Here is a 13,055-nt window from a genome sequence, read left to right on the forward strand (position 1 = left end):
TAAGCAAATTGTTTATGAAATGTCTTGTATTTTCTGTGAAGAAGCCAAAAATTATTAATTACGATAGGTTTCGTGTACGATTTTAACGGCCCATATTATCTACATCATTTGTTGTTTCAAAAATGCGATTGTAAAATAAGGTTAATAAAAGATTAAATTTAATATAGAATCTGTTTTTTTTTTTTTTTAACTAAGTATTTTTCCAGGATACATTTTTTATGCCAAGTTTTTAATTTGAATCTATCGCCCTACTTTTTTTCTGGTATTATTATACAAACACCGTGACAGCGTTAGGGTTAGGGGTTAGGGTTAATTCGCTGTCACGGTGTTTGTATAAATTTACCTTTTTTCTTCCATTGTTAAAGTTTTTTCTTCTCTTCTCTCTCATAAAGAGATAGATGTCAAATTAAATATTTATGGATGTTTTTTACTACAATTATACATCTAAAAATTGAAATTTAAAATGAAAATTGCAAATCGAATAATGATATAAGAATATTAACGGTCCTTTGAAAAGAGAATTTGGGGTGCTGAAAACGTACATAGCCAAAATCTGTTAATGAAAAAAAAATCTTAAATAATAAAAAATTTAAAAAAAAAAAAGTAACCTAAAGTAAATTTATTTAGTTTTAACAATATGTTAATTAAAAATGTTAGTGCCCTTCGAGACAAGGACTATTGCTGTATCTTTTTTTTTTTTTTTTTTTTTTTTTTTTTTTTAGTTCTCTTTTTACTTATTGACTAGCGGAAACAAATCCTAACAATCTATTTCAAATAAATTATTTATAAAAATAAAATGGATTGAATAACGTAATATTAAAAGAAACATTAAAAAAAAAATCCTCCTTTTGAGGGGGAAAAAACACAATCCCGAAAATAGAGTAGAGCACTTAGGTATACCCTTTAACAAATGAAATAAAAAAAAAAAAAACCTTTCCATATGGCTAGAAAAGTTTTGTATAAATTTAAACGTGACCCACATCCGAAGTTATGGAACTCCACAAGCGACAATATTTCTGCAAGTTTCTAACAATATGATTTAATCAATGTTTTAGTGTTGTTTTTTTTGTTTTTGTTTTTCAATGCTATGTTTTTTTTTATTTTTTATTTTTTTAAAGCAATTGCTTTGCTTTAAATGGAAATAGCATGTCGATAATTTGTGAACAACTGAAGAAAGCCGAATTAAGTAACTTAATTAGTCAGTCGCCTTTTTAAGGTTTCAAATGAATTAGTATTGCTCGTTGAAACGTTTGTTTTACGAAAGTAAAAGTGATAAATAATTAAAAACAGTCTTTTTATTTATTTATTATTTTATAACTGAAATAAAAACTTTGTTTTACTTTTAAAATGTTTTCGAGTTAATAAAATAATTGGTTAATTTTTATATATATATATATATATATATATATATATATATATATATATATATATATATATTTGTTTTCAACTCTTTTCCACCTCAAATAAGGCATGGAATCATGTCTACAGGGGACTATGTGGGGAATTGAGCTGCGAGATATCTGTTCGCGTTGCATTTAAATTTCTGCATGTTAGTGCAGTCTGGGAAGCAAGAAACAAGGGAAGATTCTACAGTCTAGTAGTCTATGGGGAAAAAAAGATTAGAAGACATTCCAGAATCTAGGGACCTCAAAATTGAAGGGGTAGGATATTGCTGCTTCTCAGATTAGTCGGAAATATGTACGTCGATGGACCACAACTGCTATGAGTTCATCAGAGCACATTCCATTAAAGCACTTGTAAAAGCTTTTGTCTTGGCAAGGTCATGGAACATATTACTTACTTCACATCTCATAAAAAATAAGCTCATTCATCCGTCTGAGTTCAGTTTTCTAAAACTGCACTCTGCCGCGGAACAAGCTGCCTGTCTTTATCAGTAGTTAACCTCAGGCTAAGAAGTGCACACTTGTGGCAATTTTAGATCTTACCAACTCATTTGGAACTGTTCCTCACTCGATCCTGCAGCAGAAACTACCCTCATTTGGCATTCGAGGCAAGTTCTTCTCTTGGATGTGTCATTATCCGTTTGATCGGCTGCAAGCTACTTTGGTTGCTGACTGTTTGTCAGCTGAGCTTCCTGTCTCAGCTGGGATGCCATAGGGAAGTTTAACTGCACTAATGTTATTATTGCTCTTCATCAACGACCTGCTGACATAAATGGACAGTGCAACATTTCATTTTAACTGTGACAACTTGACTGCATTATCAAGCTCTTATGCTGATGACGAACAAATTTCTGTGTCACCCAGAACCTTACATAACGTCAGCATACCTGAAGGCACTGCTTATTTTTGTGTCTGAGTGGACGAGGGACTAGGGAAAGATGTTCACCCCAGCAAAAAAAATTGTTCCATCATCTCCTAGATATCTCTCCCCTGTTCTTCTCGATGGGATTTGGTTTCAAGACACATTTGTGCCATTCTCAAAATGTCATAACTATCTGGGAGTAATAATATCTAGCAATCTCAGGTTTGGGGACCACTTGTCATATATCCAATATGAATGGCAATTGTTGACTAGACTTTAAAAGGCAATGATTCGTCCCCTCTTGTAAAACAGGTTCCTAGTGTTCGACAGAGTTGGCAGAGTGTTCTCTGATTCTCTTGAGTGTCTACAGTGTTATGCCATCAAGTATATGCTACATATTCCCTGCGACGACCCTATTCTCTCTGGAGTATATGATCTGCTTGGATAAGATCTGCTGTCTACTCGCCGGAATGTAACAGTTGCTTCTGTTACATACAAATTATTTCATAGTTCTTGCCCCACCACAATGCTTAAATACTGCTCTGTGCTGTGACTGAACAAACCAAACTTGCGACGATATGCATGTACCGGCGATCTTCTTTCGCATTATGTTCTACAGTCCTGAATGTGCTGCCTCAGAATTGTGTGAATGAACACCACTGTCACATTTTCAGAATTCTGTGCTGGCTATCATGATGTTCCCAAGTTTTATGCATTAAAACTAATTAGCTTAGTAGCCTCTGTCTATTGCTAACGATTTTATGACCATGACTTAATAAAGGCAAAATAAACAAAACAGGCACAGGAATGCAACAATGGGACAAAAGTTAGAGCTCGGTTGATAGTGTGGGACCTATTGGATTGGAGACTTTTCTAGACCCTGTCTAAAAGGGAGAAACTAGTGGTAGATGCACAAACCCAATGCTCCATATATGGGTGAATGATGGCTTTCTAAAAATATAGGATACTTTAAGATAGGAGTAATTTTCTAGCACATTAGAGGGAGCCCACCTTCTTTACAGCAGGCTTAGCAATGATATTTTCTTTGAAATATGTTTATTTACAGAAATGATTAATACTGAAAGTATTTTTTCTATATAACAAATTAAAATAAATTTTAAAAAAGAACGTAATGGAAAAAAAAAAATTAATTAATGTTTTCTCAACATTTTCCAAAAACATGAATCATTTTTCCTTAAAATAAATTAGATAAAACAAACATAATGAAAAAAAATGTGTAGTTGTAAAAAAATATGAAGTATTTGCATTGAATTATGTTCATTTACAGCAAAACAATGCCAATCCCTACATTTCGAAACATGTCTACATTGTAAAAGCATTTTCCATGGCCAATGTATTTGTTCGAATTCATGTTGCCTGAAAATGTTAAGCCGAGGAGTTTGAGTGATGAGCTCTCATGTATGGTGTTTTTAGCCATGACAATCGGTGGTTGAGAAGGAGTCCTACAATTGATAAAGGAAAGAAGCTTAGTCTTAGTAGCATTAAATGTTACTAAACATTTATGGCACAAAAGGTTGTTTTCTTAGGATTTTGTCATTGCTTCCGATATATGTACATTCATTTTCACTTCATGTCTATTATATTTGTCACATAAATTATTTAGAGTTTAATGAGTTTTGATGTATGGCAACTGAAGCATGACTTTTATTTTTTGTCAAATGAATTGAATTGATATTTCTCTCAAACAACTTATTTTTACTTGAACGATGTTTTAGTAAAACATTTGAACAAACAAGCTTTAAGTTATAGCGAGTTTCATCATACTAGTAAATCGATGAACCAAAAACCCGCCCGGAAAAATATAGTCGCCATTTTGATTAGCAAGTCGAAACGTGGATAAAGGCACATAACTCATGTTTATAATTTTCTAGTTTAGAATAGGGAACTTTTTTGGTACAAGCGCATATTGACTCAAACAAACAACTTCATGCTATGAAAGTGGTCCACACGAAACAGTGTAGTTTCTTCGGAAATATATTTTTTTTTATTTTAAACATACAAAAATTTAGATCACCACATAAAAATATCTGAAAACTGATATTTTCTTTGAAATATGTTTATTTACAGAAATGATTAATACTGCAAGTATTTTTTCGATATAACAAATTAAAATGAATTAAAAAAAAAGAACGTAATGGAAAAAAAAATTAATGAATATTTTCTCAACATTGTCCAAAAATATGAATCATTTTTCCTTAAAATAAATTAGATAAAAGAAACACAATGAAAAAATGTGTAGTTGTCAAAAAAATATGAAGTATATGTCAGGCAAAAAAAAAAAAAAAAAAAGTGGTAGTAGGAGGCAGGCTCAAACCCGTACCGTAAGGAGGAAAAGAATGGAAAAAAAAACTGTCTTTGCTGTTATGACCACCCCCAAGCCGGAAGTGACGTGGGTTTAAATTAAGGCTAGACAATCGAAAAGAGGGGATGACTTTTGAAAATATCGACGTAAAAAGCGACCTCTCCCTGTTGAAAAGTGCCCAGTTGAGGGTGAAAAAATTAATGTTTTTAGCCAATTTTTCGGTATTTGTTGTTTGAAGGGTCGAGCTTCAAAACGATACTGATCTTGTGAAAATCTTCCATTGGATTTACTATCCTGTTTGAATCCACAGTGTGTGTTTTTTGACAACTTTTTCAAATCTAAAACGAATTCCAAAAATTCAGTTTTCACAAGCGGTTTACAAGAACATACTTTTATGTTTTTCGGGGAGGGGGGGTATTCAATTATAGAATTTGTATAGCTTAACAGATGCTTCTGCAGATTAATTAATAATTTTTTCATAAGTATCACACCAACATTTATCGAGCTCTGCTCGATAAATATCTGCTCGATAAATATTGGCGCGTTACTTATGGAAAAATAATTAATTAAACTGCAGAAGCACCTGTTAAGCTATACAAATTCTACAATTGAATACCCCTCCCCAAACGAAAAACATAAAAGTCTGTTTTTGTAAACCGCTCGTTACTGACATCATTATTTTTACTAATTGTTATAATTCTTTTTCTATCCTTTGCAAATGATTCAGATTTTAGTATATTTATTAGGGATGATAACGATCATCAGTTGTCAAAATTTCAGCTTTTTACAGTTGTTATTTCTAACAAATATTAGGTTTTAAAATTTTGTCCCTTAGTTTTGGATGCAACCGTATCTTAACTTGGCTTAGGTTTTAAAAAAATATTTTTCATTACATTTTCACCCCAAACAAGGCACATTGCCACTTTGGTGTAGGGGGCTACTATCAGGGGCAACAACTACTGGGGTACTATGTAGGGATTTGGGCAGCAAGATGTCGGTTCACGTTACACTTGAACTTCTGCACGTCAGTACAGTTGGGGAAGCAGGGACCTGGAATGGAATTCCAAAGTCTAGCGGTTCTGGGGAAGAAACTACTGGAGTAGAAAGATCTTTTACATCTAGGGATCTCTACTGTGTGGGGGTGGGATTTAGCTACCTGTCGGGTTTGTCGGGTCTGTCGAGTCTCTTTACGTTGTGAGGGCACAAGTGCTTGCAGTTCGTCAGAGCATTCACCATTAAAATACTTGTAGAACAGGCAGAGGGATGCAACATTTCGTCGATGGGACAGAGGCTGAAGCTTAGATGCCAGTTCAGGGCCTATCAGATTGGCGACTCTCCTTTGAACCGTGTCTAGGAGCGAGAGACTAGTAGTAGATGCACCAGCCCAAATATGACAGCAATACTCCATACGTGGGCGAATGGTGGCCTTATAGATGTACAGGATACTTTCGGGTGTTAGTAGTTTTCCAGCACGTTAAAGAGAGCCTACCTTCTTCGCAGCGGCCCTGGCAGTGCTTTCAATGTAATTGTTTATTTTATAGGTTATTTTATTCTGATAATTTTTCAAAAAATTAGTTTGCTTTAGAAAACCTTAATATGTTCACTAGGTATCTCCACGAGGTTGCGTAATACGTTAACATTGTACACAATTATAGCAATATCACCACTTTGTGTGTTTGTGTCAATTTCTATGGATGGGCATTCGCGTTATAATGATTGATGGAAGTAACGTTTTATTTTTGTTTTGTTTTTTGCTATGGATAAAAAAACAATATAAGACTCATCTTTTGTAAAACAAATAGATTTGGTGAAAGTGCACTGGCGGACCACACAAAGACTTACCTTTCAGAAGCTGATGACTGGGGGTGGGGGGTTGAAAATAAGAAAATGCCTTTTGGAATACTCCCAACCTCTCTATGTTAAGAATGGCTTTTGGAATAAACACTCTTTGCAGGTTGGACAACCAGTGCACATTGACTGTCTTCGGGTGGTCCCTCCAGTGCACTTTCACCATAGATTTTTATTGACGAACTACACAGATGAGAGATAATAAAATAAAATTAATTTTAACGTCTTCTGTGGACACTTATGTATCTAAAGATAATGTTGCTTACAGGCCTCCATACTTTTTTGAAAAAAGGCGCAAAAAAATACAGATCACTCTCTATCAATTTAAATAATAAAATCAAAGTGAACTTTTTTTAGGCCGATTTGGGATTTGCAATTTTTATTATCTCAAGAGATATTAAAATATATGAATATATTTTTATTATTATTGGAAACCTGTTAGAAAAAAAAACAAACTTTGTTTAAACTTCATATCACATAATATTTGAATTCAATATCATTTAAAGCTTTTTAAAAATAATTATTTTTTAAAATTCTTTTTTTTTGTTGTTTTAATTTAAAAAATTCTATTACCGAGAATATATATATATATATATATATATATATATATATATATATATATATATATATATATATATATATATTTCATTATTTGATCTTTTCAACTTTAAAAAATGTTGAAATTTTTATCGACCTACATTTATTTTTAGTTTTCGTAACATGAAATATAGGGGGGGGGTAAAAAACCTAAAAAAAAATGTCCTCTTATATTTAACAAAACCTATTTTTATTATGTAAGTTTATTTAATAGCGAATAAATATCGAAACTTTCAGGAAGATATGACTACTATTTGATTTTTGCTAGATTTTTAAAACATAGGTAAATTTACAGCTTCAAAAACGTCACTACGTTGTTTTAAAGCGTCCATAATGTAAGCACGATTTTTGTCTTGCATTTTCATTATTTTTGTATGCTGTAATTTTTTTTTTTTTTTTTAATATGAGCAGTTTATTTAATGCTTCTTCTTTTAAGTGGCAAAAAAGTTAGGATGATATTAATTAAATTACAAATTAATTTAATTAAATTAAATCATGGGCGGACCTGTACGAGAGTGCCCTGTCCAACCCCATAAAAATGCGTGTTTGTCACCTTTCTTTTTTAAAAGTTTTATTTTTGTAATAAATTCATTTCTGAAAAATTGAATTTAAACAATGTGCTTCAACACTTTTTTTTTTTTTTTTGACATCTTAATTCTGATTCACTAATTAAATTTATTAAATTTTTATTCTATTTTGTCCAATATAATTTAGATTGAATCGTGCTAGTTTAATGTAGGGGTTTGAGATTTTAGCCGCATTTTCGCATCGCGAACCAGCTCTGCTAGAAAGCTGCGGTCGATGTCATACCAAAAATATTTCCCTTTTATCCTAATCTAATGAGGCAGTTTTAATTACACTAAACAAAGTGCATCTTTTCTCCACCATTAACCCTCGTGTGTGTTTTATCCTTGATAAATTGGGACTCATTAAAAGAAACGAAAAAAAAAACCTAATTTTATTTCTACGAGTGAACAAAGTGCGCCTTTTTTGGAAAAGTTTTCGTAGATTTTTTTTATTTTCCCTGTTTCAGAAAAAACGCGAAGTGAAATTCAAGTTTTCAATAAATGGGAATAAAAACTTATATAAACTGTAAAAAGTAAACATTTAGTTTTTTGTTCATTACGAAGCCAAATTCGTCAGCTGATAAAAGGGGAATATTTTTGTGTGACACCGAACGCATATTTCAAGCAGAGCTAGTTTTTCGCGATGCGAAAATGCGGCTAAAATGTCAAACCCCTACTTTTTTTGCTACCTGACTTAGTGTCCATTTCTTTACCGACTTCTCACGTGATTAGAATGTTATAACGAAAACGTGAGCCCCCTTCTTAAATGGTATTAAATTTATTTTTTTCCGAAGTTTTTTCTGCTAATATGATACTTAAGTCTGTAATCTGTGATAATCATTGAAAAAACTTAAAAAAAAACAAACAAACAAAAGAAAAACACGCACTTTTAGGGGGTGGCCACACTTAGGTCCGCAAATATACTTATGCAAAATACTGGTCGTGCTATATTTTAGACAGGATACTTAAGTCAAATCTAATTTTTACAGTATTTTTTGTTTATTAAATTGTTAGATGAACACTGTACGTTATTATTTCAGCACGGTTCGTATTATGCATAAGGCCCCCCCCCCCCGCATTAATGTTTTCTTTTTCAACTAATAATTTAAAAGTCTAAGTTCAATAGTCATGTTGACTTCCGCTTTCTTTTTCGGTGTAAACAAAAGAACAGTCCCTTCTGATCAATGTTTAAGTAATTCCAGTATTATTTTAAAATTGCATAAAAAATAGTTTTTACTTTAAAATTATTCTTTTTCGGAATGGCTTTATTTTCAATAAAATACGTGGTACTTATTTAGAATCACACTTAGTTAAAAAATGAAATTACAGAAGAAACACATTTATGATGTAAGTACTCGTCATGGAACGGAGATATAGGAGGGAAATGTTGTGCATTTCTCTCCTAATAATTACTCAAATAAACACAAAGCCAAACGACATTGCTTTTAACAAAACAATAATAAAGGGTTTATTAAAAAAAAAAGCGAGATTGTATCTCAGACTGGAGAGAAAGAAAGAAAGTGTAAATATCTGTTTGAAGGTGTTGTCTGCCATCAGACTGCAGTCGCCAACAAGTAGCAGTGGGAGGGGTGAGTGAGAGAGGTCTATACAGGTCGCTTGCTGGCGTCTCTCTGGTGATCGCAGTTCATATCCCAAAGGGCTAAAAATAATCCTTAAGGGGACAGCTCAAATCAATGCGCCCTGTCAACCGATTGGTCAGTGTGGCCGAATCATTTTGGCACCGGGCATTGATCTGCTTAATACTTTGTTAACTGCTACATCACCCCCTGCTTAGGTGAAAAGCCGATGAAGAAAAATAAAAAGGTAGCAGTCTTTAGAAAAATACAGAACACAAGGCAACGTAATGTCTGGAAGTTTATGTTGCTGAAGAAAGAATATATAAAGGGGTAATGAGAATAGAAAGTTCCAGCTAAAATTTCTTTTTTTTTTTAAAAATAAACCGAATTTACAGGGGTTTAAATATACAAAGTTTTGCATAATTTTTTGGGCCAATATACACGGTGGCCACTACATGTAGTAGTGACATAGTTGTCATTTTCAGTATTCACTTCAGGTGCATGTTGTGTGAATGTAGGTGGGATATGTGTGTCTTGTGTTTCTGAGTCAAGAAAAGCTCTTTTCACTCTATCAACAGATACTGTTTCTTTTTTGCCCCTAATATCCACGGTGAAAAGTTTAGAAGTGCGTGGTAACACGTGATAAGGACCAGTATAAGGCGGTGTTAGAGGGGCTTTCACACAGTCTTTTCTAAGAAACGTGTGTCCATGAAGAAATGTCTTTGGGGACCGAAGATTTTATGGTCTGTTCCCTAGGTTTCATGGGAGGAAGCTTACTAAAGTAAGCTTGTGTCTGTTTATAAACAGAGCTGGATCTGACAATCCTAGTTCTATCGGAATCAGCATCTGACCTGGCAGCGATAGAGGTACTCCATAGACAAGTTCGGCTGGAGAGTATCCCAGGTCCTCTTTGATAGCTGCACGACAGCAAAGAAGAACAACAGGTATGTATTCGCTCCATTGCTGTTGGTCAGGATAAGTGCGTAAGGAAGCTTTCAATTGTCGATGGAAGCGTTCTATCATCCCGTTCGAAGCTGGGTGATAGCTTGTTGTTTGAATATGTTTGATCCCTAAAATCCTGGAATGTTCCTGGAACAGGTGGGATTCAAACTGTGCTCCACGGTCTGTGGTAATTTTTGTGGGGACTCCATAGCATGATATCCAGCCCGATATAAGGGCTTGTGCTACAGATTCAGCCGAAATGTCCTTTAGGGGAATAACTTCAGGCCACCGTGGGAAATAGTCTATGCAGGTCAGGAGATAGGTACATCTCTGGCTGACTAGCCATGGTCCAACCAGACCGATGTGAACATGGCTGAATCGAGCATCTGGGGCGCTGAATGATCCCAGGGGTGCACGGATATGGTTGTGCACCTTTGACTTCTGACAGGAAACGCATGAACGTGTCCAGGCAGTGATGTCACACCTCATATTAGGCCAGAAAAATCTAGCTGTAATCAGCTTCACTGTGGCTTTGCGTCCGGGGTGTGACAGATTGTGTAGTGTGTCAAAGACGGCTCTACGATTAGTCATGGGAACAAACGGTCTAGGTGAATCTGTTGAAGTGTCACATATGATCTGCGTGTCAGAAGTAGGCACGGGCAGATATGCGAATTTGCAAGTTGCGAATTCAGATGACGACAGATCCAACATGTCCAAACTTTGCTGCTCTAAGGCCATTTATTGTAAATTGATATCCGAAGGTGAGGACAGAGAATTAATAGGGAGATGGGATAAGGCGTCTGCCACAGTGTTCTGTCCCCCAGAGATATGTTAGATATCGCTGGTAAATTGCAAAACAAAATCCAAGTGACGAGTTTTGCGAGGTGAATATTTGTCTGGCTTAGCACGCAGTGCGATTGTAAGTGGACGGTGATCAATGTAGATCACAAATTGTCGGCCCTCGAGTGAATGCTGAAAGTGTTTCACTGCGAGGTACATAGCCAGGAGTTCATGGCCAAACGTGCTGTAATGTTGTTCTGCCGGTTTCAGCTGCCTCGAAAAATATGCGAGGGGTTGTAGTTGTTGTTGGTGCTGTTGTTGCAACACTGCACCTACAGCTGTGCCCGATGCATCCACAATCAGTGAAAACTGGGCATCAGGCACAGGATGTGCAAGTAATGTGTGTGTTGCTAGTTTCTCCTTCACTTCTTTAAAGACTTTTAGTTGAATATCATTCAGTGAAATCTGCTCATTTTTTTTCTTCCTGTTACGTAACAAGTCAGAAAGAGGAGACAAGAGATCCGCACAGTGTGGGATGAAGCATCTGTAGTAATTTAGCAGGCCGAGGAAGTGCTTTAGTTGGCGAAGTGAAGTGGGTGGTTTAAGGTCTTGTAGAGCCTTAACCTTTTCAAGTTAGGGAGATATACCCTCTGGGCTGATGATGTGGCTCAGGAAAACTAACTCTGAAGCACCAAAAACACATTTACCAGGGTTAATTCTAGTGATGAAATAGGCACAGTTGTGGGAGGTCTGTGGAGAATATGCTGTGCTCAGTTCTCCAGACGATCGTTTCCCTGATTCAAATATGAACAGGGCATTGTACAGCACCGTGCATCCTTGCCAAAACGACTATGATAAAAGCATAGTCCTGGCTTGCTAGAGTGATGGTGGTGATGTGGGGATGGCGAACGGCTCTTGTAGCGGCGTCTGGGTGATTGTGATCTGCCCACACTCAGCTTCCTCACCTCTCTGGTAAGCCGCTCGAGAGCGTCAATTATAGCCAAGGAAGTGGTTTCTTGACTTGTGTCCCTAACTTTGGCTGAGAGCGTAGAAACTTCGGCGAAAGTCTGGGGGATAGCTGCGGTGGTAGGACCCTTAGTAAAGTCCATAACTTTATCTGCCGATGCCGCTACAATGTTGACAGAGTTTTTTTCCAACATAGGAGCAAAAATAGCTTTCACCCGTGCTGGCAGCCTCGAAAAGAAAAGCTGTTTTATAAGGGCACTGTCAGCGGGGACGTCTTCAGCAAACTCTCTCATTCGTCGGAGTAGCTCACTAGGCAAATGGTCTCCCAAGAGCTTGTCGTGGACTAACGTTTCGAAGCGTTTTTCCACTGACACTGACGTCCGGAGCAGGACCTCCCAATTTTATCGAGTCATATGTGGAATTAGGAGGGGTGTAAGTGATCAAGTCATTGACCACTGATAGAAAAACGAAGAAAAATAAGTCAAAAGAATTACAAGTAAGATAAAAATAAATAATAGCAATAGTATGGACCAGGAAAGGAAAGACATCAAGGAATGGATTGATAGCAACTAACGATGAAATACACTATTTTGTTGCTATCAATCCATTCCTTGATGTCTTGGTTTTTGTTAAAACAATATATATATGCATATATATATATATATATATATATATATATATATATATATATATATATATATATATATATGTATATATATTTACCGTTTTATCTGCTTAGTTACACATGTTTTGGTTACCGAATCATATCAACAATCCAGTAACTTTGTCAGATTTTCTGTTAAAATCTGACGAAGTTACTGGATCATTGATATGATTCGTTAACCGAAACATGTATAACTAAGCAGATAAAACGGTAATAAAAAAATATATATTTGCTCTGCAATTGTATTGAGCACTTTCTTCAGGTGTTTACTAATTACCATTTTTGCTCTATATGTGCTTGTGTGTGTGTGTGTGTGTGTGTGTGTGTGTGTGTGTGTGTGTGTGTGCGTGTGTGTGTGTATTCTCATAGGAGGTTAAATATGAAACTTTTTTAGAGAAAAGTAAATAAATTCTTTTGTACATTCAATGATATTCCAATTAAAGAAGCATTTCCTTTTTATTGCAACAAAGTTAAATTAATAAAGTAAAAGTAAATTAATAAATAATAAATAAAAATAAATTAATAAA

Source organism: Euprymna scolopes, chromosome 17 (assembly GCF_053919585.1).
Source record: "Euprymna scolopes isolate OS-2025 chromosome 17, ASM5391958v1, whole genome shotgun sequence".
Classification (NCBI taxonomy): domain Eukaryota; kingdom Metazoa; phylum Mollusca; class Cephalopoda; order Sepiida; family Sepiolidae; genus Euprymna; species Euprymna scolopes.